General features: G+C 49.4%; 1 protein-coding gene across 3 annotated transcripts in view; it reads left to right on the forward strand.

Moving 5' to 3' along the window:
• The first annotated feature begins 18,652 nt into the window (after positions 1-18,652).
• Positions 18,653-25,576, forward strand: part of rassf6 (Ras association domain family member 6) — a 75,521-nt gene continuing 68,597 nt past the window's right edge. For all 3 annotated transcript variants that reach the window (XM_085983755.1, XM_085983748.1, XM_085983762.1), the window contains exon 1: positions 18,653-18,841. The gene's annotated coding sequence lies outside the window, so the exon portion shown is untranslated. The remainder of the gene's footprint in view (positions 18,842-25,576) is intronic.

The following is a 25,576-nucleotide window of genomic DNA, read 5'->3' on the forward strand; positions in this document are numbered from 1 at the left end:
CTGCCGAAAAAGGGAACGCGATCGGCTGTTCTCGCGCGCGCTTCAGAATAAACTGAAGCCGGCGCGCAGGCTGCAAACCCCGTAAACCAGCGGTCGTCGCCCGAGGGCAAAGCTTACCCCTCCCACCAGAGGAAGAAACGCGGGAAGCCACCAGTTAGGCGGGGAAGAAGACAAGCGCGAAACCGCCATCTTGAAAGTGGGCGGGGAAGAAGATCAGCGCGGGAAACCGCCATTTTAGAAAAAAAAAGTTAAAGGAAAACTTCGTTGTTGTTTCTTAGAAAGATTGTGAAGATGCCTAAGCGTGGTAACATCAACGATTTCGATTCCGAGGTAGAAGATTGGGCCACGTATGTAGAACGCATCGAGATATATTGTGAGGCCAATAAAATAGAAGATGATGATAAAGCTATAACCTTACTAAACTCAATGGGGGCGAAGACATACGGGCTATTGAAGCATCTTCTATCACCAGCTAAACCGGCGGATCAGACGTTCGCTAATATTGTTGCTGTCCTGAAGGATCATTTGAACCCCACACCACTGATGTTGGCGGAACGATTCAAATTTTATGCGAGAACGCAACGGAAAGAGGAAAGCAACGCGGAATAGTTGGTTGAACTACGTAGACTAGCGAAATACTGTCAGTTTGGGGAAAATCTGACAGAGGCATTGAGAGACAAGTTCGTGTGCGGGTTGTCGAAGGAAGGAACACAAAAGCGACTGCTTGAAGAGAACGATCTTACACTTGATAAGGCTGTCCTTATTGCAGCATCGCACGAAGCCGCAGCGAGAGGCACGGCAGAAATGCAGCTGAAGGCAGCGGTACTCAGCGTGGATCAAATGACTTCGGGTACAACGAAATGTTATCGTTGTGGGAAGACAACACACGACCAGAACCAATGCTGGTTTAAAAACCAGGAATGTAGAAAATGTGGCAAGATTGGTCACATAGCTAAAGTATGCCGGTCAGGAAAGAAGACCAGCAACAAAAAAAAGTCACCGCAGGAAAAGCACAGCAAGGTACACAAGGTGACTGAGAAGAGTTCAGATGAACAGAATTCGGATTCAGACTCCAACAGCCAAGAACTGGATAGTCTGAGAATTCACAATGCGAGTAAGGAAGTTGACCTACAAATTATCTGGGTCACACTCAAAATAGCCGGAGTCCAAGTGAAAATGGAATTGGACACAGGATCAGCCCTAACAGTCATAAACCGAAAGGACTACAAGAGGCTATTCTCACATATTCCCTTGAGAGATACCAAGATTGTATTGCAGACATACACGGGGCGAAGAGTATACCCCATCGGAAAGATAAAAGTCAAGGTGAGAGACAAGGGCAAAGAACACCAAGGAATGGACGTTTATGTACTGCCTGAGGGGGGTCCACCACTTCTGGGACGGGAGTGGATCAGGAAAATAAATATGGACTGGCACTTCCTAAAAACCATAAAGAGTGAGAACTCAGTGAAGATAATCAGCCCAGACTCTGGAACTGATGAGGGTAAGACCAACCCATGTGCAAAAGACAAGGCTAAAATGGACTTGCAGACTAATGTTGGAAAAACGAAGGAGTGCATAAATGCTTATGCTTTAGAGGAGAACAAAGTTTCAGAACAGAATTCCACTGAGCAACAACAACATAGTTTGACAGAGAATTCTGAGTCTGTCCAGCCTACAGACATGCACACTTCTGAGGGACACCGGGCTCGAACTCAACTCCAATTCAAACTACAACAACAATTAGAACAAATGATTCGCCGTCTTGAGCAAGAGATGAATGCAACGAAAAAGTTCTTTGATACAGAGTGGGAGAATTTGGAAAGACAACAGAAGCAGCTGATGGAGAAAATGGAGCAGGAGCACACAAACCGTCTGCGCGAGGAAGCCAAACGAATCAAAGCTGATTCGGGTTCTGAAGGGGCGTGCCCTAATCTGGGGGAGCAAGATGTTCAGCAACTGAAGGCGCTTGTTAGCAGGTTGCAGGCAGAAAAGGCTGATTTGGTTGCCATGAATTCCGAGCTCCTACTGAAGTTGGGTGCAGCACCACCGAACGATTCATTTGTTGAAATTCGAATGGTGGAGGCTGCAGATGATGGAGAATTAGAAGCAGCAAAGGGACCCCAGTGCAAGGTTACCAACAGCCCTGTAGCCTATCCGTCAAAAACACAGGATGACGATACTGGGAAACGTCTGATGTCAGAAGGGTTAACGGTCAGTCAACTCCTTCATATGCTGAGGGACAAGACTCTGAAATGGGAAAAACTTGAACACGAGCTTCAATCTTCAAAGGAAAGGGTTTCGGAGCTCTCAAAAGTTATTGAAATAGCTGAGGTGACAACACAGACTGAGAAGACTGCAGCAGAGCAGCCCGTGGATGCCAAAAGTACGCTGACTCACGTCAATGTAGAACAACAGAAGGCTGAAACAGCTGCTCCAGTAGAGGGATTGAATAGTCCGATCAATCAATCTCCGAATGAAGTTGAAGTATTGAAATCACAAATGAGGTCATTAGTAAAAGACTTGCAGAAAGCCCAGAAAAAGCTGGATGAAGCTGAACACATGAAGAAGTCTCTTCAGGAAAAATGTCTGGATTTGGAACAAAAGCTGGCTAACATCCAGCTGGGTATGGAGGAAATAGAAGACCCTCTCGCTGGCCTAGCTCAGGACGACACCGAATATTACCATGACCTGTTGGACGACACCGAATATTACGATGACCTGTTCTGCCCAGCTTGTGATGAAAACTCCCAAAGTGCAGAAACCATGAAGAATCACAAAAAGTCTAAGGAACACCGGGAGATGGTGGCGCTACTACGGAAAAAGGAGGAAGAGAAGGAGGAAATGTGCATGCAGCTGGCAGCTGACAGTGGAGCCCAGAGAGTCTCCAAGAAGCAGAAAAGGAAAAGTCGAAGCAGAAGATGACCATCTGAACCATTATCACCTGCCAGATCACACACGTGGTCCCTCCGAACGGAGCCAAATCAGTTCGGAAGTAGAAAAACTTTCCAAGGTACTCAAGCTTTTAGAAGTCAGCAATGCTGGTTCAGAAGTGACGGAAGTTCAAGCTGTTAAGTCCATTGAAGGACTATTGGATGAGTCACTCCAGCAACGTGAACCGACTACACCACAGGGAACTGTTACAACACCGAGGCGTTGTCCGGACCGAGTCAGGAAGCACAGGAGACGCCTCCACAGAGACTGAATCTGTGAACTGTTTTCCGCAGAGACTACATCTGTGAACTGTTTTACATGAAGTTGGATATATGTTATGTTTAATGGGGAATAAGTATGTTGTAAGCTAAAAAGGGAGGATTGTTGTGTATGTAACCGTTCTACCTTTAAGAGAACTATTGTATGTAACCGTCCACCTTTAAGAGAACTATTTTAGGTGTTGCACTACTTTATTTTGGCTGCTGTATACTGTAATACCGGTGGTGACCACACCGGTATATAAGTGCTGTGTAATGAGTGATTGGGCAGATTCGCCCTGACCTTCGAATAGTAAAGTCCTGTTAAAGTTTACTCTTGTAGTCTGTGTATTAATTCGCTATACAACACACAGCCTTTACAGTGAGGAGATGCACTCTGGAATGGGGGCTTCAGCTGACAGCAGCATTCAATGACCTGCCTCTTCAACTCCCATACAGGTAGCGACACGCTCCAACCGCAATGGCATGTGCTTTGCAAGCCATAAATTCATACCAACGGTTTCACCATGAGATATAATTCTCCTTCATGTTGTAAATGGGTAGTGAAGGAAAAGGCACTGCACTGAGCTTGATAGTGTGCAAAAGTGAGATTCCCGGGCAATCCTGGGTTGAATGCAATCCCCAGGAGTGACATCCTCTGCAGCATGTTACAGATTTCAGGGAAGGAGGAAGAATCTCATTCATTGTGTATGAGTCTTAGGTTTTACATTTTATTACATTTCCCTTTTTGAAATTCAATGCTGAATGCGCATTGTAATAAATTTGAGATAAACACAGCTTGGAATTTTCATGGGTATTCTCTTGATTTCCCACCGTAACTTCGGCCGTTTACGCCTTTTCTCCGGGGTTTCCGCCGATCTTCCGCCAATGTTACGGCTCGAGATCAGGATGAGTCCATGGATATTCTTCCCCGTAGAGCAGAGGAAGCTGTCGGTGCTGGTCCGTTGCTAAAATGCAATGGAATAAGCTGCACCAACTGCTTCTCACGACCACAATCCCCATAGAGCAGCCTTCCTATAATAGGCTGCAAGGATTGCCCCAGGACCCTCAGCTAACCGAGGGTCTGCAGTTGTCCCGCGGAGCACCCGAAGATACAAAAGGACAGCAGGTGAGTTTAATTTTTCTCGACTCCCTTTCCCCTTCCTCCCTCCTACACGTTCTTTGGGTCTTGGAACCTCTGGCAGTTGGTCTCCAGTGGCCAGATATGAGGGGAGGGGAGAGGGGACTGACAGGGAGGAACAATTCTTACTTTGCACATAGTTGTCTGCAGTAATGATGGGATGAAGACTTGGCTGCTGCTAAATGATCAGAAACTTTAAGACTTAAGGGCCCCGATTTTTCCAAAGGTGCGCGGAATTGTCGGGTTCCCCGAATGTCGGGTTCCGACCCGAATCTAAATGGGTCAGCCAGCTGCACGCAATTTTCCCTCAATTGGCCAATTAATTTCCAGCATGTGGGCACCCTTGCTAAGTGTCCAATTCCAGTCAGAAAGCCCCACATTATGATGTCATCATTTGTGGTGCTTTTAAAGTGTCCAGCAAGCTTCTCAACCTCTGCAGGCTTCCCAACCAGTCGGACAGAATGGCACAGGAGCCTGCACCAGCTGCTGCCAGCGGCAGAGGCCGAGCTGCCACCAAATTTGACGAGACCTTATTGCAGACATTGGTGGATGGGGTTAGGGCCCACAGGGAGGTCCTCTTCCCTAGCTCAGGGAGGAAGAGGCCTCCCAAAGAGACCAGGACTGCCTGGATGGAGGTGGCTGCAGAGGCCAACTCTCTGGGAGTCACCCGTCGGACCTGGATGCAGTGCAGGAAGCGCTTCCATGACCTTCACCACACAGGAAAAGTAAGTACGAAGTTTCCATCACCCTCAACCTGATCCCCATTGCCTTTCCCCAACAGCACTCAGCTTCAGCAATCTCTTCCTCCACATCCCACTTCACAGTCACATCCATGCACCCTTACCCATTCCCTCTCTCTCTATGCTCACATTCACGTAACTATTCCACCATGCAGCCCTCACACTGCCTCTCACTTTGATGCTTGGAACACAACTGACAACACACAGGGTGGGCCCTTGGTCTTGCAGCCTCACACCATCTTTGTCTCCTTCTAAGTATCTATGCTATGTAATCTCTACACTCACTCCTGCACTCTCACTCAAACTCCACTTGTCTCCCTCATTGCAGGAAAAGAGAGCTCACAATAGACGAGAGCATGCGAGGACTGGAGGAGGACCACCCTCAATCGCCCACCTGAGCCCCTGGGAGGAAGCTGTGATGGAGATTGCTGAGGCTGACGTGCCTGTGGATGCTGGGGCAGGAGAGACAGGAGCAAGCCCGCAAGTTGGTGACAGAATAGTTTCCCATCTCTCTCATTGACAGCATGAGTCGCTGATATGATTCTGAAGCCACATCATTTGGACTTATGAGCATCTGCCAAATCCAATGTGCAAGTAGCCTTGGCATCACATCTCTAACTCTTTCCTTTACTCCCCCACAGGACCATCCGGAGCCCCCGTCGCCACTGCCGAGGAGGAAGAGGCTGAGCAGGCAGACTCCTCAGAGGAAGCTCCAGCCTCTGAGGGCGCAGTGTCAGCAGAAGTAAGCGCACCCAGCACCAGCGCAGACACTCACACCTCGGTGGGACCTTCGGGACATAGAGTAGTGTTGTCACCTGGTGTATCACAGCTCACAAGTGAGCATCAGCAGAGTGTGGAGACAGGGACAGCAGTGGAGAGTCCTCGTTGGAGGGCGCAGGCCTCTGCCAGCTCAGCTCAGCTGCATGTCGACCCTATGCCTCTGGGTCCATCCGCAAGAGAGGAGGTGATGGATTTCCATGCACAGATGCAGGAGTCGCTGGCAGGTTTTGTCTCCAGGGTCGCTGCGAGTGTGGAGCGAATGGAGGAGTCCATGGCGAGCATGAGCAGAGCCTTATTGGAGTCATTGGCGCATGAAAGCATCACCACGAAAAGGTTGGCTACCTCCGTGGTAAGGCTGGCTACTGCCGAGGAAAGGAGGGCTGCAGCCGAGGAGAGGAGGGCTGCGGCCATGGAGGAGCTTAGTCACCAGGGTATCAAAACCAGATCTTCATGGAAGTCCCTCTGAGCAGGACTTCCAGTGCTGAGACGGGTCCCCATGGCCCCCCTGATGTGCAGCAAGGTGCTCTCCAGCCACTTGCAGGTGCTGAGGGGGAGCTGACCCATGAGAGGGAGGTTGTTGGCACACCTCAAGGAAGTGGGGGCTCCTCTCCACGCGCTCACACTTCCATGCCACTTCAGAGCCCTCGGTCAGAGCCCCGCCGGAGTCCACACCCCAGTGAGATAGGAGTCTCAAGCCCTGCACAGCCGCAGGAGCAGCAGACTGCTGGCGAGCCCTCACAGGCTCGCCACCCCAGAGGATGCCCGCCAAAGGTGTCGAGACAGGCGCAGCAGGAAAGTGAGCAAGGGGCCTCCATATGTGCTGAAGCCACAGGGGAACCACTACGTAGGAGCACGCATAAGAGAAAAATAAAGCACCACTAATCACAAGGGTAGTCACTTGGGTGAAAAGTCTTGTAAATAGTTTTAATGCCATCAGTTTCCTGTACATAAAAAATCTGGTGGCAACTGCTGCAGTTATGGCGTCTGTCATTTGGCGAATGGGATATCACATAGAGGCCTTAGGATAACTTGCAGATGTCAGCAAGCTGGTCAAATAGGTAGGAATGTGCAGGCATTGGCCACTGTCCATGGTCAGTTAAGAAGCAGTGAGGCTGCAGTGTTTGATGTACCAGGCTACGCAAATCTGCCCAGGATGAGTGCGTTCCTTGCATTCCGCCCAGCAATGTTCTCGCGCACTGGTGCCGCTGGTTGGCGGGCCTCTGCAGGATGCTCGTTTCCGTCCTCCTCCTCCTCCTCGGCATCATCCTCAGTATCATCCTCATCCGAGGCGGCTCTGTGAGGAGCCTCTTGGTCCTGCGGAATCGGCAAGCCACGACGCTGTGCCATGTTGTGAAGCACACAGCATACCACGATGATTTTGGAGACCCTGGCTGATCAGTACTGTAGGGCTCCACCTGATCTATCGAGGCATCTGAAGCGCATCTTCAGCAATCCAATGGTTTGCTTGATAATGCATCTGGTGGTAATGTGGCTGGAGTTGTAACGCTCCTCAGCTTCGCTGGCTGGTCTCCTCAACGGCGTCATTAGCCAAGAGCGCAGGGGATATCCTTTGTCTCCAAGTAGCCATCCTTGAAGTTCGTTTGGCGGACTGAATAGCGGAGGCACAGTAGACTGGCACAGTATGAAGGAGTCATGGCAGCTGCCAGGGTACTTGGCACAAACATGCAAAATCACCTTGTGGTCACACACCAGCTGAACGTTAAGGGAGTGGAAGCCCTTGCGGTTGACAAAAACTCCTGGATTGCGGTGGGGTGCCCTAAGGGCCACATGTGTGCAGTCAATGATGCCCTGCACCCTTGGAAAGTCTGCCAGCTGAGCTAATCCAAGCGCTCGCGCCCTCACACTTGCGCGATCCCTGGTGAAATGGATGTGATTGTGCGCGAGGGCAAAGAGGGCATCGGTGACCTGTTTGATGCAAGTGTGTGCGGCCGCCTGGGAGATGCCGCTGATGTCTGCTGCTGATCCCTGGAAGGAGCCTGAGGCATAAAAGTTGAGTGCGGTGGTGACTTTGATGGCCACTGGTAAGGAGTGTGGACCTGGTGCTCTGGGCTCCAGGTCTTGCTGCAGCATTGCGCAGATGTCGGTCACAACCTCTTGCAAAAGTCGGAGCCGCCTCTGGCACTGCTGCTCGGTCATGTTGAGGTAGCTCACCCTGTGTCTGTAGACCCTGTTTGGGGGGTATCTCCTGCGCCGACGGCCTTCCATGCGCTGGCCCCTTCTGGCCTATGCTGCCTCAGGTGGCTGAGCCGCAGCCTGTTGCTCCTGCTGGTGCTGCTGTTGTTGCTGGTGCTGCTGTTGTTGCTGGTGCTGCTGCTGTTGCTGGAGCTGCTGTTGCTGGAGTTGCTCCAGCCTCCTCTGCTGCTGGAGATCCTCTAATGCCAGGAAGGGAAGGAACAAAAGGCCTCCCATGCCTCTGGCAGATGCCTCCGTTGAGGAGGCGCTGAGTTAGGGTGGTGAGAGGGGCTTCCCAGGAGCTCAGACACGTACGACGACGACACTGGAGAAGTGTGTGAGGCTCCAACCTTCCACAGCTGTGCCTAAGCCTTCAACAAGTTGCCCCAAGCCTTCAGCAACAAGGTCCTGCAGCTTACAAATGCTGTCTGATTAAATCTCTTCAGTCCTGATTGACCTGCAGCTGAAAGCAAGCAAGCCAACTTTGTTCACGCCAGGCTTCATCAGCGGTGTTCGCGCCAGGCGTGTTTCATGTGGGGAAAGGCTGAAAATGGCAAGGGACCCTGAAAATAGGATTAAACATGCGGGCGGGACTGATTTGGGTCGCGTTGAAACACGGGGGCGAAAGTCGGGCAGGGCGGGGAATCAGGCGGGGGGTCGCAACCCCCTATTTCTGCGATTTTCAGCTCCCGCCCACCTGAAAACCCGCCCGACGGCTGGGGGAAAATCGGGGCCAAGTGTTCACAAACTTTAACACAAAGAGAACAACCACTATAGTCATCAGGCTCAGTTCAGTGATCCTAACACTGCCTATCAACAGGAGCACGGGTCGAAGTGATGTACCCTGTCTCCAAACAGCAGTCTTGTTGAGCAAGGCTCCCTGTGGGAGCGAAGTGTCACTGAATTTATCCAATCATATTAAAAACTTGTCTTTGCAAGTGCGTCAACCTATTGGTGCAAAAAATCACTTTTCGTTTGGGCAATAGCGACCCTGTGCCACCAACCTTAAGGACAAGGGCCTAGAAATTCAGTATAGCCACTTTTGGGGCGGTAAAGTCGGGCGGGCGCTAAAGTTAGCGCCCGCCGGAAAGTGGAGGCCACTTCGCCGATATTCAGTAGCTTTGGCCAAGGAGTTTGGGCGAGCGCTGAAACTGGCGTTGCACCCCTATCTTTAGGCGCTAAGCCGGCGGTGCAGAGTGATAACGCCGAGGCCGGGCGCAGCGCAGGTGCGGTCATGTTTTGATTGACAGCAGACACCCTGACGCCGGCCAGCTCTTAAAGGGGGAAGGGTCGACTTGGTCTGCTGCCACGCCCTGGATAGTGGAGCCCTCCAGCTAGGCCTGAACACTGCTGCTGGACCCAAATAGCGCCTGAAGCCATGCAGAAGGCCCGTGAACGAGCGCAGCGCTTCTCAGAGCATGCTTTGAGGGTGCTGCTTAGGGGTTTGGAGAAGAAAAGAGATATCTTGTGCCCGGACAGTGGCAAGAAGGCTCCCAAGAGGCTGTACAGGAGAGCCTGGAGGGAAATCACCCAGAGGGTCACAGCCAACAGCGATGTCCCCAGGACTGGTGACCAATGCCGCAAGAAGTTCAACGACCTCACTCGGTTGGTCAGGGTGAGTACCCTTTCCAGTGTCCTCCTCATCCTTGCATGTGCACCTCACATTATGGGCAAAGGGACCTCAAAGGCCCAGCAGCTATGGCACTGGCATGATCATCAGTAGCACTTTCTGCACTTGACACACTGGCCAAGCTATTCGACCATGGGAGGCAGTGCACACAACAACAGGGCACCACACTGGCCAAGCTATTCGACCATGGGAGGCAGTGCACACAACAACAGGGCACCACACTGGCCAAGCTATTCGACCATGGGAGGCACTGCACACAACAACAGGGCACCACACTGGCCAAGCTATTCGACCATGGGAGGCAGTGCACACAACAACAGGGCACCACACTGTACTTAGAGGCCGTCCTTTCTCTTGCAGGCCAAGCTGGCGCAGAATCTGAAGAGCCGGACTGTCACCGAGGGAGGCCGTGTCCAGTTCCAGGAGCTCAGTGACCTGGAGGAGCGCGTGGCTCGACTCATGCGTGCCCGGGTGATTGGCCCCGTTGCTATTGGAGATGCCGACCCTGTGCTGGGCCCCAATGGTAAGGACATGACCGTTTGGACCTCTCTCGTTCCCCTTGCGCTTCAGATCTACATCCTTTGCCACTGTCCCACCAATGCGCATAATGCCACCACTCATGCCTCCCTCGCTGACGCCCTGTCCTCACTCTAAAGCTACTCTTGCGCCTTCCTGCTTTCAGCTGGTGAGGAGGAGGTCCCTGAAGCTGCGAGTGTCAGTCCCTCGGAAGAGGAGGACGACGAGGACCAAGAGGAAGGCGGCACATCGGGGGAACCCTCATCCGCGCCAGGGGATGGCAATGGAGGGGACACGTCTTGCCTGGAGGAGAGCCAGGGGGAAGTGTTGCAGGGGGGTGTAGCTCCTGTGCCCAGTGGCGTCCAGCCACGCGGGAAGGGTCGGGCAGCACGGCTGCCTTCTCCCCAGAGGGGGGAAGTGTTGCAGGGGAGGGCAGTTGCTGGGCCCAGTGGCGTCCAGCCACGCGGGAAGGGTCGGGCAGCACGGCTGCCTTCTCCCCAGAGGGGGGAAGTGTTGCAGGGGAGGGCAGTTGCTGGGCCCAGTGGCGTCCAGCCACGCGGGAAGGGTCGGCCAGCTCGGCGGCCTTCTCCCCAAAGGGAGAGTCCGGCCTCCAGTCCGGAGACGGTCCTCGCCCAGGAGGTGCGCCTCCTTGATCAAATGTCCGCGGATTCGGAGCGGCGCCACACCGAGTTCATGGGGGTGTGGGACAGTTGCCTCAGGCCATTGAGTCCCTGGCTCATAGTGTGGCCGATTTCGGGGACTCACAGGCCAGGGGTGTCGAACAACTCGCGGCAGCACAGGACGCGAGTCGAGAGTTCATGAGTGGTGCCGTGCAGACACTGGCTGGTCTGATGCGGGCACAGACCAGGGCAGTACGGGCACTCACTGCTGCCACACTCGCTGTGTCACGGACGCATCGCCAGGGCACCCGCCGCGCTGCTGCAGCACAGCGGTCTGGCTTTCACCAGATTGCTGCGCTTGCTGCAGTGCCAGCCCGGCCGAGTGCCAGTGTCTCTGGTGACCAGCGAGCGCCTGGCATCAGCCAGCTTGCCCCCATTGCTGCAGCCGCCACTGCCACTCCCCCAGCAAAGCTGCGACGAGCTGCTGGAGAGACTGATGCTGCCCAGCCACAGCTGCAGCAGTCAGCAGCCGGCCCCTCCAGGGCCGGACCTCGTCTAGGCCGACCCCCAAGGGCATCTGCCGTCACGCTTTGTGCCCCTCAGGAGCCTTCCCCCAGCCTTGCAACACCCACAGGGCCCAGGTTGAGGCGGAGCAGCAGGTCGGGCAGGGGCCGGAGAAGCCTGCACAAGGACTCGCCCTCTCGGCACACCAAGTAGAGTGTGTTGCCAAATGTTTTTTTATATGGGGGTGTTTGTGTTCTGTATGGGGGGGTTTGTCTTGGTAAGGCCGAGGATGAAGGCCAATTGGATGGACAAGTTTTGTTATTCCTCCCCAGGTTGTGGGAGTGAGATATGTTTTTGACTGTTTTTTGGGGGTCTTGTCTGATTTTGTGTTTCATGTGGGAAGGGGCCTGAGTTTGTTAAATAAAGCTTTTTATTTATTCAGCTTGTCCATGTGTCATGTTTCAAGTGGTTGTTGCGTTAACCGGCTGAGGGCTTGCGGAGCGGCTGCATTCAGGTGCGTTCATTGCCACAAGCCATTCCCTGACAGGGGGCCTAGAAGTGTCGTTCAATAAGCCGCCGGCGGACGGCCCTTGGACCTTGTGGCTCCCTCCTGGGCTGGTACTCCTCCTCCTCCTCCTCCTCTTCATGGTCCTCCTGCTCGTCCTCCTGAGGTGGTGGTCCAACGTGAGGTGGCAGTGCCTGAGTCCTGCAGATAGCCAGGTTGTGCAGCATGCAGCAAACGACGACGAACTGGGAGACTCTATCCGGCGAATACTGTAGAGATCCGCCGGAACGATCCAGGCAGCGGAACCGTTGCTTGAGGACGCCAATCGTTTGCTCTATGATGTTCCTTGTGGCTTGATGGCTTTCGTTGTATGCCTCCTCAGCAGGGGTCCTGGGCGCGCGGAGCAGGGTCATGAGCCATGTACACAAAGGGTAGCCCTTGTCCCCGATAAGCCATCCCCTTGGGGGAGGCTGTGCCTGGAACATGTCAGCCACAGTAGTCTGGCGCAGGATAAATGCATCGTGGCTGCTTCCTGGAAAGTGGACATTGACAGCTAGGATGCGCTGCCTGTGGTCACACACCAGCTGTACATTGAGGGAATGGTAGCCCTTCCGGTTGCGGTAATCCTCGGCATTGTCGATAGGTGCCCGCATAGCCACATGCGTGCAGTCAATGGCGCCCTGCACCATGGGGAAGTCGGCGATCCTGGCAAATCCGACTGCACGCTGCTCCTGCCTCTCTAGGGTCATGGGGAAGGAGCTGAATTGGTGTCTCCTTGCGAAAAGGGCATCGGTGACCTGCCGGATGCAGCGATGCACGGCGAACTGGGAGATGTTCGCTATGTCCCCAGCAGCGGCTTGGAAGGAGCCGCTTGCATAAAAGTTCAGAGCCACCGTGACCTTCACTTCCACCGACAGAGATGTCCTGCACATCAGCTGTGGATGCAGATCTCTGTGAAGCAGCTGGCAGATCTCTGCAACCACATCCCTTCTGAAGCGCAGCCTCTTAACACAATGCGCGGCAGTCATGGTGAGATAGGACACCTGCTGCCGGTATTCCCTGAGTGGGTAAGGCCTACGTTGCCGACGCCTGATGGCCCCTCTGCGTCTAGGCATGGCTGCCCCTCTCACACAGTGTCTGCGAGCCCTTCGCACATAATGCTGGAACTGAGGGTTGGAACCCCATGCAGCCCCCATAATATACTTGCAAACAGTCAAATCACAATGAGTCAAATTTCCAAGCTCTGGCCAGAAGCCAAAAATACCTCTCCTATGTTGTCCCAAATCAGTAAGGTCTGTTCCTTGGTCTCTGTCCAGAAATCCAAAGCACTAAAGTCATTGCAGCAAAATGGCTGGCCTTTATACCTCAGTCTAAGTGCCCTTTAATTAGCGCTCCCCGAGGCCCGCAGGGCCTCTGCTGCGTTCCACTTCACAGTTCTTAACAGCGCCACGCCCACATTGGGCGGGCGCCACTGAAGTTCCGGTTTGGGGCGCACAAACGGCGTTGCACGACAAAATGACGTCATAAGGTGCGCGCGCAGCTGAGCGCGCGCAAACACTTTGCGCCGGCGCAAAATGTCAACTGAAGTTGGGCGTAGGCGCAGATCGCTCTGCGCCCGGGCGCAAAGTGCCTAGCGCTCGAAATCTACTCCTCTTATGGCGCTAACGGCTGGCGAACGCAACTGAATTTCTAGGCCAAGGTCTTTATGCAGTTTTTTTGCTTTTAAGCTGCATGTTTAGTGGACTGAATGGTGCAGTGGGTTGGACACTGGCCTCTTCCCTCTGGATAAGCTGTTTCCAAAGTCAAAGTTTATGAATGATAAAGATAAAGTGGCATGATCAGGTAAGGAACATTGCACCAGAGGTAGGGCAAATGACATAAGAACATAAGAAGAACATAAGAAACAGGAGCAGGAGTAGGCCAATCGGCCCCTCAAGCCTGCTCCGCCATTCAATAAGATCATGGCTGATCCAATCTTGGCCTCAACACCACTTTCCCGCTCTCTCCCCATACCCCTTGACTCCCTTGTAGTTCAAATGTCTGTCTACCTCCACCTTGAATATATTAATTGGGCTGGATTTTCATTCAGGAGTCGGGTATTGAGATGTGGCCAATCCACACAATTTTAACTTGATTGACCTTGTTGAGCTCGCCCAGCGGGCTCAGCAGGCCAATTAAGGGCCACCCGGCAACAGGTGACGTCACAGACTGAAATTTCATCTGTCAAGAGGTTTTGACAGATGCTATATCAGCGTTTCACAGCTGTTGGAAGCTGTCAAACACTGACATTCTTACTTCTAACCTGAGTCCTTCTCCACAGACTCAGTTAGAAATCTCTCCTGCACAGAAAGCTGAAGGCTGTCACTTTTGACAGTTCGCAGCCATTCTGCTTTCTGTGCCGGTGAGATGAGGGACTTCCGAGACCTAAAGGAAGAAAGGCTGAAAAGGTAAGAAAAGGTAATTTAAATTTCTTTAAACACTTTAGACACACCAAACACACTTACCTTTGCACTCATGCACCCATCACTCACTTGAACACCGACATCTCGACCCCTCCAAGCCCTTCATCCCGACAGTCCACCTCCTCTAACTTAGCGTGGTTTGGAGCCATCGGGAATCCCACACTTCAGCAATAAAAATAGGGATTTAGGCTAAAAACTGCCTGTTAACTGTTAACTACCTGTTAACAGGCAGTTAATTGGCACTAATCTCTTCCCGCCTCGGGTAGGCGGGTCCCAGTGCGGGGCGGGTACCCGCCTCCTTTGAAACTGGCATGGAGGCGGGTTGGGTGTGGGATGAGGGTCGGGACCCCTGATTTCGGGATTTTAACCCCCCACTCGCCGCCAATCCCGACTCCACGGCCCAATGAAAATCCTGCCCATTGACTCCGCCTCCACAGCCCTCTGGGGTAGAGAATTCCAAAGATTCACTACCCTCTGAGAGAAGAAATTCCTCCTCATCTCCGTCTTAAATGGCCGACCCCTTATTCTGAAACTATGCCCCCTAGTTCTAGATACCCACTAGGGGAAACATCCTCTCAGCATCTACCCTGTCAATCTCCCTCAGAATCTTATATGTTTCAATAAGATCACCTCTCATTCTTCTAAACTCCAATGAGTATAGGCCCAATCTACTCAACCTTTCATCATACGTCAACCCCTTCATCCCAGGAATCAACCTAGTGAACCTTCTCTGCACTGCCTCCAATGCAAATATATCTTTCCTTAAATATGGAGACCAAAACATGGAAAGGGTTCCATTCCCCAGCCCAAATGACATGGAAAGGGTTCCATTCTCCAGTGCTGTTCATCCCCAGGACTAACAACATCCAACTCAAACTGAGTAACTCTCTGTGCTGGTGCTGGTTTCTTGGGAACCGTTGGGTATTGTGACTGTCTCTTGTGGGACATCGGTAGAAAGAGAAAGGAAAGATATGTGTGAATGCATGACACCTCTTCAAATAATGCTTCCATAAGAATATACCATATGGCATTGAGTACACACCTAGACTGCAAGTAGAAAAGCAGACTGGAAAGGTTGGAAGGAGCACACAAAGTGGCTATTCTGTAGCCCATTGTGCCTGTGAGTACATGTACCTGCATCATGCAGCTACATTTTGTTAGAAGGATCTTTTGGGTTAGTCCCTTCAACGATGTCAGTTTAACAAGAGTTTTTATTATAGGTTGCGCCAGTGATATGTGCCCTAATGCAGAATGGGCATATATGTTAAGTATTCAAAGGGCCTGCATACTTTGCCCATCCACTTGGCATGAAATATTGGTGGGTACTCTTACCTTGGGTAATCTGGCAAAGTTTCAACTTTCCTGCAAATTAACAACCAAATCCTCTCAGTGTTAGAAATAACAGTCAGACAGAGCACCACTTCTTCACATACACTCTGTAATGCTCTGTGTGCAGATGGTGCCCTGGAGGGCCAAACTGGGCAAACCTATCTGCCACACTTCCAGCAACACCCCAATGTTTTCACGTGTTTGCATACAAAAGACACCCTCCTGTTTAAACTGCTATTGTAGGCCTTTGACTCCCTGTAACAGGAACGGGTATCCTGCCTCCAGAATAGTCACAATCACTGGTGCATTACGTGCCTGAAGCTCGCTCTGGATGAATAATAAGGCCTGACCGAGGAATATTCCCCGGAATTAAACATGTATCTCCAGCAAACGCAACTCCCACTGCACAGACTTCCAGCTACTTCCAGCTGACCATCGGAACATCTATCCTAATAGTTAGAAAAGAGAGTATTTGCTGCTGGCCTGACTCTACACAGGTGGGCTCAGGTCTGTGTTACAGGTTTCAATCTTTTGCTTCATTATCAAGCATGTCTTGGTTTTGATTTCCATCATATATTCCGCATCACTTAAGGATAGGGTCGCCAACTCTGATTGGACCATACTCCAGGAGGCTTCATCGCATGACCTGTAGCCCCCAACCACCTTGCCCCCACAGTCCCACCGTTGTTACCCAACACATTGATTGTTCAATAATGCTGGCTGCAATACCCACAATCCTCTATATTCCAAAAAACACTCAATCCATCGTGTGGTTTTACCAGAGCCCCATTGCTGCTGGGCATATTTCGGCCCTGCTGTTCGTTGCGAACCTGGCTAGAGCGAAACAGGAGAAGAAAATGCCCCTGTGATCTTCTCACAGGTTGCTCGGAGGAGTCTCCGGGAGATTAATATTTAATTATGGGAGACTCCAGGGCAATCCAGGAGAGTTGCTGTCAGCTGTGGCTCAGTGGTAGCACCCTTGCCTTTAAGTCAGAAGGTTGTGGGTTCAAACCCCACTCCAGAGACCTGAGCACAAAATTTAGGCTGATACTTCAGTGCAGTGCTGAGGGTGTGCTGCACTATTAGAGGTACCACCTTTTGGATGAGACGTTAAACCAAGGCCCCGTCTGCCCTCACAGATGGACGTAAAAGATCCCATAGGAATATTCAAAGAAGTGCAGGGGAGTTCTCCCTGGTGTCCTGGCCAATATTTATCCCTCAAATCACTGACCTAGTTAGGAAATTGGCTGAGTGGCAGGAGACAGAGAGTAGGGATAATGGGCAGGTACTCAAATTGGCAGGATGTGACTAGTGGTGTCCCGCAGGGATCTGTGTTGGGGCCTCAACTATTCACAGTATTTATTAACAACTTAGATGATGGCATAGAAAGTCATATATCCAAATTTGCCGATGACACAAAGATAGGCGGCATTGTAGGCAGTGTAGATGAAAGCATAAAATTACAAAGGGATATCGACAGATTAAGTGAATGGGCAAAACTGTGGCAAATAGATTTCAATTTAGGCAAATGGGAGGTTATCCACTTTGGACCTAAAAAGGATAGAGCAGGGTACTTTCTAAATGGGGAAAAGCTAAAAACAGTGGATGTCCAAAGAGACTTGGAGGTCCAGGTACATATATCATTCAAATGTCATGAATAGGTGCAGAAAATAATCAAAAAGGTTAATGGAATGGTGGCCTTTATATCTAGAGGACTAGAATACAAGGGGATAGAAGTTATGCTGCAGCTATACAAAACCCTGGTTAGACCACACCTGGAGTACTGTGAGCAGTTCTGGGCACCACACCTTAGGAAAGATATATTGGCCTTGGAGGGAGTGCCGCGTAGGTTTACCAGAATGATACCTGGACTCTAAGGGTTAAGTTACGAGGACAGATTACACAAATTAGGGTTTTATTCCCTAGAATTTAGAAGGTTAAGGGGTGTTCTGATCGAAGTTTTCAAAATATTATGGGGAACAGATAAGGTAGATAGAAAGAAACTATTTCCGCTGGTTGAGGATTCTAGGACTAGAAGGCATAGTCTAAAAATTAGAGCCAGACCTTTCAGGAGTGAAATTAGGAAATACTTCTACACACAAAGGGTGGTGGAAGTTTAGAACTCTCTTCCGCAAACAGCAATTAATGCTAGATCAATTGTTAATTTTAAATATGAGATTGATAACTTTTTGTTAACCAAAGGTATTAAGGGATATGGGCCAAAGATGGGTATATGGAGTTAGGTCGCAGATCAGCCATGATCTCATTGAATGGCGGAACAGGCTTAAGGGGCTCAATGGCCTACTCCTGTTGCTGTTCAACCAACACCTAAAACAGATTACAAAAGCAAAATACTGCGGATGCTGGAAATCTGAAATAAAAACAGATAATGCTGGAAATACTCAGCAGGTCAGACAGCATCTGTGGAGAGAGAATCAGAGTTAACATTTCAGGTCGATGATCCTTCATCAGAACCCTTCGTTAGTTCTGACAAAGGGTCGTTGACCTGAAACGTTAACTCTGTTTCTCTCTCCACAAATGCTGCCTGACCTGCTGAGTATTTCCAGCATTTTCTGTTTTTATACCTAAAACAAATTATCTGGTCATTATCAAATTGCTGTTTGTGGGAACTTGCTGGGTGCAAATTGACTGCCGCGTTTCCTACATTACGATAGTGACTACACTTCAAACGTACTTCATTGGCTGTAAAGCACTTTGGGATGTTCTGAGGTCACGAAAGATGCTTTATAAATGCAAGTCTTTCTTTTAGTTGGCAATCCAAGTTAAATACGGTTTGGTAAACACATTAAATATATAACCCCCTCAGTCACAACTTTTCTAATTGTGCTATGTCAACAAAACTTTGTACAGGAGTTCATTTACAGCAGGAAGTTCCTTTATAGAAACAGCACATTCTTTTACCAGAAAGCTTCCCACACAGGTGTGGAGTAATCTCTCTAGCAGTATGCCAGTGTGGGAGTGTTTGTATCATCAGCTGCTTATAACAACAAAGTAAACACTCCCAAAATGCACAGGGCAGCTGGCGATGGGTGTGTCATATTTCAAGCCCAACAGTGTTCCTTCGCTAATAATTCACTTTTTCTTGAGGCTCTTCCATATTTTAGAGGTGAGCTGACAGGTAGCTCTAAAGCTGTCATGTGCCTGAATGGCCAAGTGAAGGGATATGTGAGAGAGTGCATCACACCGATTTGTACTTCAGATTTCCTCAGGTAAGTGAAGTTTGTGGATTAAGAATGTGTTTATCACAGTTCCTTTGATCCTTTGAGTTTTAAATTAGTCCATGAATGAGAAGGTCAGGACTCGGAGACTAACCAACTCAGTTGTGTGGTTTACAAGGCTAGGATTTTAACACAACCTGATATACCTGCAGTCGTGGCACAAGACTGAACGCCACTGTGACTCATGTATGTTTTACAACTTCCTCTATGCAAACTGATAGGCACCATGTTTGTTTTTAACAACAGGATGAGAGCTCAAAGTGCAGTGTTATAATAGCACTGACTTTTGAATTATTTGCTGTATTTCGAGGGTCAAAATCGAAATTAGATTCCTGCTGTGCTGTGTTTCTCAATATATAGTTTATAAATCTGCCACGTTAACCTTGTCAGTCTGGGGTTCATGATACAGCACAACACATTACAACTTGTAAATGAAATAGCATTCCTGCCGTTTAATCTGCTGGCTTTATTTTCTATTAGTGACTGAAATACTTTCCTTCAGACTTATGTTTTAGGTTATCTGTTTGTGCCCAGTATGAAATTTGACGGGTTAATAAATAGGAAAACAAAACACGGTACTTAAGGGAGTACCTGTAATATAATCAAGTCCTTCATCTTTCGGATAAGACGTTAAACCGAGGCCCCGTCTGCCCTCACAGGTGGGCGTAGAAGATCCCATGGCCACTTTTCGAAGAAGAGCAGGGGAGTTCTCCCGGTGTCCTGAACAATATTTATCCCTCAAGCAGCATCAAGAAAAAAGATTATGTGGGGATATATCTCATTGCTGTTTGTGGGATCGTGTTCTGCACAAATACTTTTTTTTTCTTAATGATCAGCACCAATTGGAAAATTATGCTCACAAACTAACCATTACTGAGCTCCTTTACAACTCCAAACAACCAGCTGGTCTCATCTCTCCATCTCTGGTCCTTTATTGATTTTTATCTATACTCTCTTGCTGTGCCTGATTCTTTGGGATCTGTTCTCGAACCAGCTGGCTGGCCCCTGAAAGGTATATTTTACTCAGGCATTCATTTCTTCTGAGTAAAATTCAAGTCATGCTTTTTGGTTGGTGAAAAGTGAACTTAGGCGAGTTCAAAGAAAGCGCCGCTCAGTCAGATTTCAAACATTTTCAAGCACTGAGTGATGAGGAATTTATGGGAGGAGATCTCTTACAGTCACAGTAACTTAGGAATGCACAGGATCGGAACAGACCACTTCAGGCCCCGAGTTCACGGATTACTGAATTCACCATCTTTACCTCTCACTTTAAATTGTAAAATATTTATTTTAAATTGCTCGTTAGACGGTCACAATAGTTGAAAGTGAAAGCAGAAACTAAGCAAGGAACTGCGAGTTGGCGGAATATTAAAGAGGTGACATTATGTTGCGAAGAGTTAGTACAGGGCTGACCGCAGTTGAGTCCTTATTACTTTTGCATCTTCAAGGGTTCAAACTGTCAAAGAGTCAGTTGGGGCGAAATTGGTCTCCGGCCGGCAGTAGCATGAAACAGCTCGTGGCACCCGTTTTACACCATGCCCGATTTTCTTGTCGGTTGACTTCAGAACTACGCCACATTTCCGTCAAAAAAAAAAATCAGAAGTTTGGACCCCCGTGTCCCTCCAACTCAGCGCTGCCAATCAAACAGATCCTTAAATAAAATCCCCAGGTGTCACTCACACGGGATGGTTGAACTGAATGCAATGCTGAGGCCAATTGGTCTGTTCCAGATCAGCCTGCGATTGCAGGAAAATTACACTTCTCCGGTCAGCTACCAGGGACAATAGGGAGAAGGCACTGCACTGAGTAGGTTTAACAACCCTTCGCCCCACAGGAGCAGATTGTCTGCAGCTTCCATAAACAGCTAGTAGTACCCACGTTTAACCCTGTGCTGTGACCAGCCAGGAAGAATCCAATAAACAATCCACCATAAGCATTTCGCCCAATATGTGTGAGATCTGTGAAAAGGTTGGAATGAATAGTTTGTAAAAAGACTGGGGAGATTAACCAGATGGAGGAAAACCTCAAGTAGAAAGTAATCTTTGGGTCTAAAAGCAATCCGACTAAACAGGTTCCAGGCAAAGGTGCAGCTTCCAAAACTGACAGGGATTATTAAACTTTCACCCTGGGATAATTCAACTTTCACCTGGGAATAATTGAACTTTCACCTGGGAAAATTCAACTCAAACCTGGGAATATTTCAACTTTAACCTGGCGATAATTCAACTTTCACTATTTCCAAATGCCAGTTGTAAATTTAATAGAGGTGTAACAGTCTCTAATTTGCATGCTTATTTGACCATTAAGCAAAATATCTGATCCCTGGAGTTTAGTTTTTCCCTGTGCCATGCCAGACAATGAGTCAGGGCTGGAGTAAGGATAGTCTCCGCACTCCACCGATCAGGAGAGAGCTGCATGAGGGAGGAACCTGAGCCACGTGCAGAGAGCTTTGGGGGGAAAAATTTGGTTGGATTGCGCCTCCCATTAGTGCCTTAAGAGAGCGCTATTGGGGTGCAATGCAACTAGCGCCCGTGCGCGGCGATGTTTGTGCCACTCACGAAATTAACTGGACATTTTGCGGCGGTGCTAACCACTACCGCCACGACCTCCTGTGCCCGCAGATCGTGACATCAGTCGAGTGTGCAACGCCCCGGTAGCACCCCGGACCGGATATTGTGTGGCGCCCCCTGTCTTACGGCCTGCCGCCAGCAACAACAGGTTCAAGGGAGCGTTTTGCAGTCAGGAAAGGACTGGGGGAGCGCTATTTAAAGGCGACCGCTTCCTGCCTTTTTTGTCGGCGAAATTTTTGCACTGCGCATTCTGACAGAGAGAGAGAGACTGCAGGAAATATTCAAAGCTGTGTTGAGGAGTTTTGGGTACTGAGCAGCACTTTGCAGGTTCTTTCTGATTTGATCTTCCTTGCATCGATTTAAAAGAGAATATGGGGGCTGCACTCTGTGCTCTTTCCCTGGGTCTCTCCATTGTTCTTTCCAACAGACTTGATGTACAGGTCTCTCCAGGCCAAGATTCAAGGCTGCAATGAGCAGGGTGTGGATGGAGAGCAAGATCGACCCTCCCCTTTAAGAACTGGCTGGCGCCAGTGTGTCTGTGTTCCATTGCTGACTGACATCACATGAGCTTCGCCAGCGCTCTGAGGTAGCGCCTCGCTCCTCGGCCTTTGCGCCTTAAGACAGATGTGTAGCACCTGATTTAGCGCTCCAATCACCTCCAGGGGCGATAAAAGCCAAGTTTGCAGTCGGAGGCGATAATTAGCGCCAGGTGCTAATCTTTGCGCCCAGCCGATAATTGCGCCCCAAACGGGGCGATACTGAATTTCTCCCCCTTGGACTTTAAAAGGGCACTGATGTCTGCACATTTAATTTATTGGAGTTGGCTGCTAGTCTCCCTAGTGATTTCCCAACCTGATTTATGAGTATTGAAGAAAATATGAGTATTTGTTTTTGTTCAGATTCAACAAAAGTGTTCTGCTTTTTGATCAAATCCCCATTGAAGGTTCCAGTTTGTCGAGCTCATGAATACAGACACCAAGACAGCAGCACTGCTGAAATGCAAGACGGGTTTTTAATGTTGTAGTGTCTCTTCGAGTTGCTAGACAGGTTCATGTACAAAGGAATGAGCCCTTATCTAAGGTGCTTACTTAGCTCAGTGTTTCTCATTGTTAGTACATGAGTTGGCATAACAACAAGGTGTAACTGGAGGCAACATTAATAAAAAAAACAGCTGTCTCAACACTGCAGGCAGCGCCACGAGACTGGGAGAGGTTAGGCAGGTGGACCAAAAGGTGATAAATGCTCACAGTTTATGTTACACTGATTGTGGGTTACCAGCAGCAAGGCTGGGAGTTTCAAAAAAAGCCTGGAATTAATCCTTGAAGTGTAGCAGGAAGGTTAATTCCTTCAAAAACGGGCGGCCCTTCGGGGTGTGCATATGTACTGGCTTGGCAACACTCCTACTGGTGCATAAGAACATCAGAAATAGAAGAAGGAATAGGCAATATTCCCAGGTGAAAACTTTCACCCTGGGATAATTCAACTCTAACCCTGGGGATAATTCAACTTTAACCCTGGGGATTATTCAACTTTAACCCAGGGATAATTCAACTTTCACCCAGGGATAATTCAACTTTCACCCTGGGATAATTCAACTCGACCGTGGGAATATTTCAACTTTAACCTGGCGGTAATTCAACTTTCACTATTTCCAAATGCCAGTTGTAAATTTAATAGAGGTGTAACAGTCTCTAATTTGCATGCTTATTTGACCATTAAGCAAAATATCCGATCCCTGGAGTTTAGTTTTTCCCTGTGCCATGCCAGACAATGAGTCAGGGCTGGAGTAAGGATAGTCTCCTCAGGAGAGAGCTTCATGAGGGAGGAATCTGAGCCATGAGCAGAGAGCTTTGGGGGGAAAAATTTGGTTGGTTTGCGCCTCCCATTAGTGCCTTAAGAGAGCGCTATTGGGGTGCAATGCAACTGGCACCCGTGCGCGACGATGTTTGTGCCACTCACGAAATTGACCAGACATTTTGCGGCGGCGCTAACCACTACCGCCACGATCTCCTGCGCCGGCAGATCGTGACGTCAGTCAAGTGTGCAACGCCCCAGTAGCGCCCCGGACCGGATATTGAGTGGCGCCCCCTGTCTTACCGCCTGCTGCCAGCAACAACAGCTTGAAGGGAGCGTTTTGCAGTCAGGAAGGGACTGGGGGAGCGCTATTTAAAGGCGACCGCTTCCTGCCTTTATTTGTCAGCGAAATTTTTGCACCGCGCATTCTGAGTGAGAGAGAGAGACTGTAGGAGATATTCAAAGCTGTGTTGAGGAGTTTTGGGTACTGAGCAGCACTTTGCAGGTTCTTTCTGATTTGATCTTCCTTGCATCAATTTAAAAGAGAATATGGGGGCTGCACTCTGAGCTCTTTCCCTGGGTCTCTCCATTGTTCTTTCCAGCAGAATTGATGTACAGGTCTCTCCAGGCCGAGATTCAAGGCTGCAATGAGCAGGATGTAGATGGAGAGCAAGATCGACCCTCCCCTTTAAGAATTGGCCGGCGCCAGTGTGTCTGTGTTCCATTGCTGACTGACAGCACATGAGCTTCACCAGCGCTCTGAGGTAGCGCCTCGCTCCTCGGCCTTTGCGCCTTAAGAGAGGTGTGTAGCGCCTGATTTAGCGCTCCAATCACCTCCAGGGGCGATAAAAGCCAAGTTTGCAGCCGGAGGCGATAATTAGCGCCAGGTGCTAATCTTTGCGCCCAGCCGATAATTGCGCCCCAATGGGGCAATACTGAATTTCTCCCCATTGGACTTTAAAAGGGCACTGATGTCTGCACATTTAATTTATTGGAGTTGGCTGCTAGTCTCCCTAGTGATTTCCCAACCTGATTTATGAGTATTGAAGAAAATATGAATATTTGTTTTTGTTCAGATGCAACAAAAGTGTTCTGCTATAACAACAGAAAACGCTGGAAAAACTCAGCAGGCCAGGGCAGCATCCGTTGAGAGAGAAACAGAGTCGACGTTTCAGGTCGAGAACCTTTCATCAGAACTGGAAAAAAGCAGGAAAAGGAATAGATTTTAAAGCAAGTTAGGATCAAATTCCCATTGAAGGTTCCAGTTTGTCGAGCTCATGAATACAGACACCAAGACAGCAGCACTGCTGAAAAGCAAGACGGGTTTTTAATGTTGCAGTGTCTCTTCGAGTTGCTAGACAGGTTCATGTACAAAGGAATGAGCCCTTATCTAAGGTGCTTACTTAGCTCAGTGTTTCTCATTGTTAGTACATGAGTTGGCATAACAACAAGGTGTAACTGGAGGCAACATTAATTAAAAAAACAGCTGTCTGAACACTGCAGGCAGCGCCACGAGACTGGGAGAGGTTGGGCAGGTGGACCAAAAGGTGATAAATGCTCACAGTTTATGTTACACTGATTGTGGGTTACCAGCAGCAAGGCTGGGAGTTTCATAAAAAGCCTGGAATTAATCCTTGAAGTGTAGCAGGAAGGTTAATTCCTTCAAAAACGGGCGGCCCTTCGGGGCGTGCATATGTACTGGCTTGGCAACACTCCTACTGGTGCATTAGAACATCAGAAATAGAAGAAGAAATAGGCAATATTCCCAGGTGAAAACTTTCACTCTGGGATAATTCAATTTTAATCCGGGGATAATTCAACTTTAACCCTGGGGATAATTCAACTTTCACCCTGGGATAATTCAACTTTAACCCGGGGATAATTCAACTTTCACCCTGGGATAATTCAACTCTAACCTTGGGATATTTCAACTTTCATCTGGGCATGATTCAACTTGATCCTGGCGATAATTTAACTTTCACTATTTCCAAATGCAAGTAGTAAATTTAGTATAGGTGTAGTGGTCGAAAATGGCGTCAGCACTGCATGCGCGCACTTCTGGTACGGGCTGCACCGAATGCCATTTGGTGAGGGCGGTAGGGTAAGCGTTTGGTGCGTGCACCAGAAGTATGTTGAGTAGACAGTTCATGACGTCAATCAAGTTAAACCCTGTCTAATACAAAAAGAAAATACTGCAGATGCTGGAAATCTGAAATAAAAACAGAAAATGCTGGAGATACTCAGCAAGTCAGGCAGCATCTGTGAAGAGAGAAACAGAGTTAACGTTTCAGGTCGATGACCTTTCGTCAGAACTGGAAAAAAGCAGGAAATGGAACAGATTTTTAAGCAAGTGTAGGGGCTG

Source organism: Somniosus microcephalus, chromosome 1, assembly GCF_052327205.1.
Source record: "Somniosus microcephalus isolate GS21.2 chromosome 1, FLI_Smic_1.0, whole genome shotgun sequence".
In the NCBI taxonomy this organism is placed as follows: domain Eukaryota; kingdom Metazoa; phylum Chordata; class Chondrichthyes; order Squaliformes; family Somniosidae; genus Somniosus; species Somniosus microcephalus.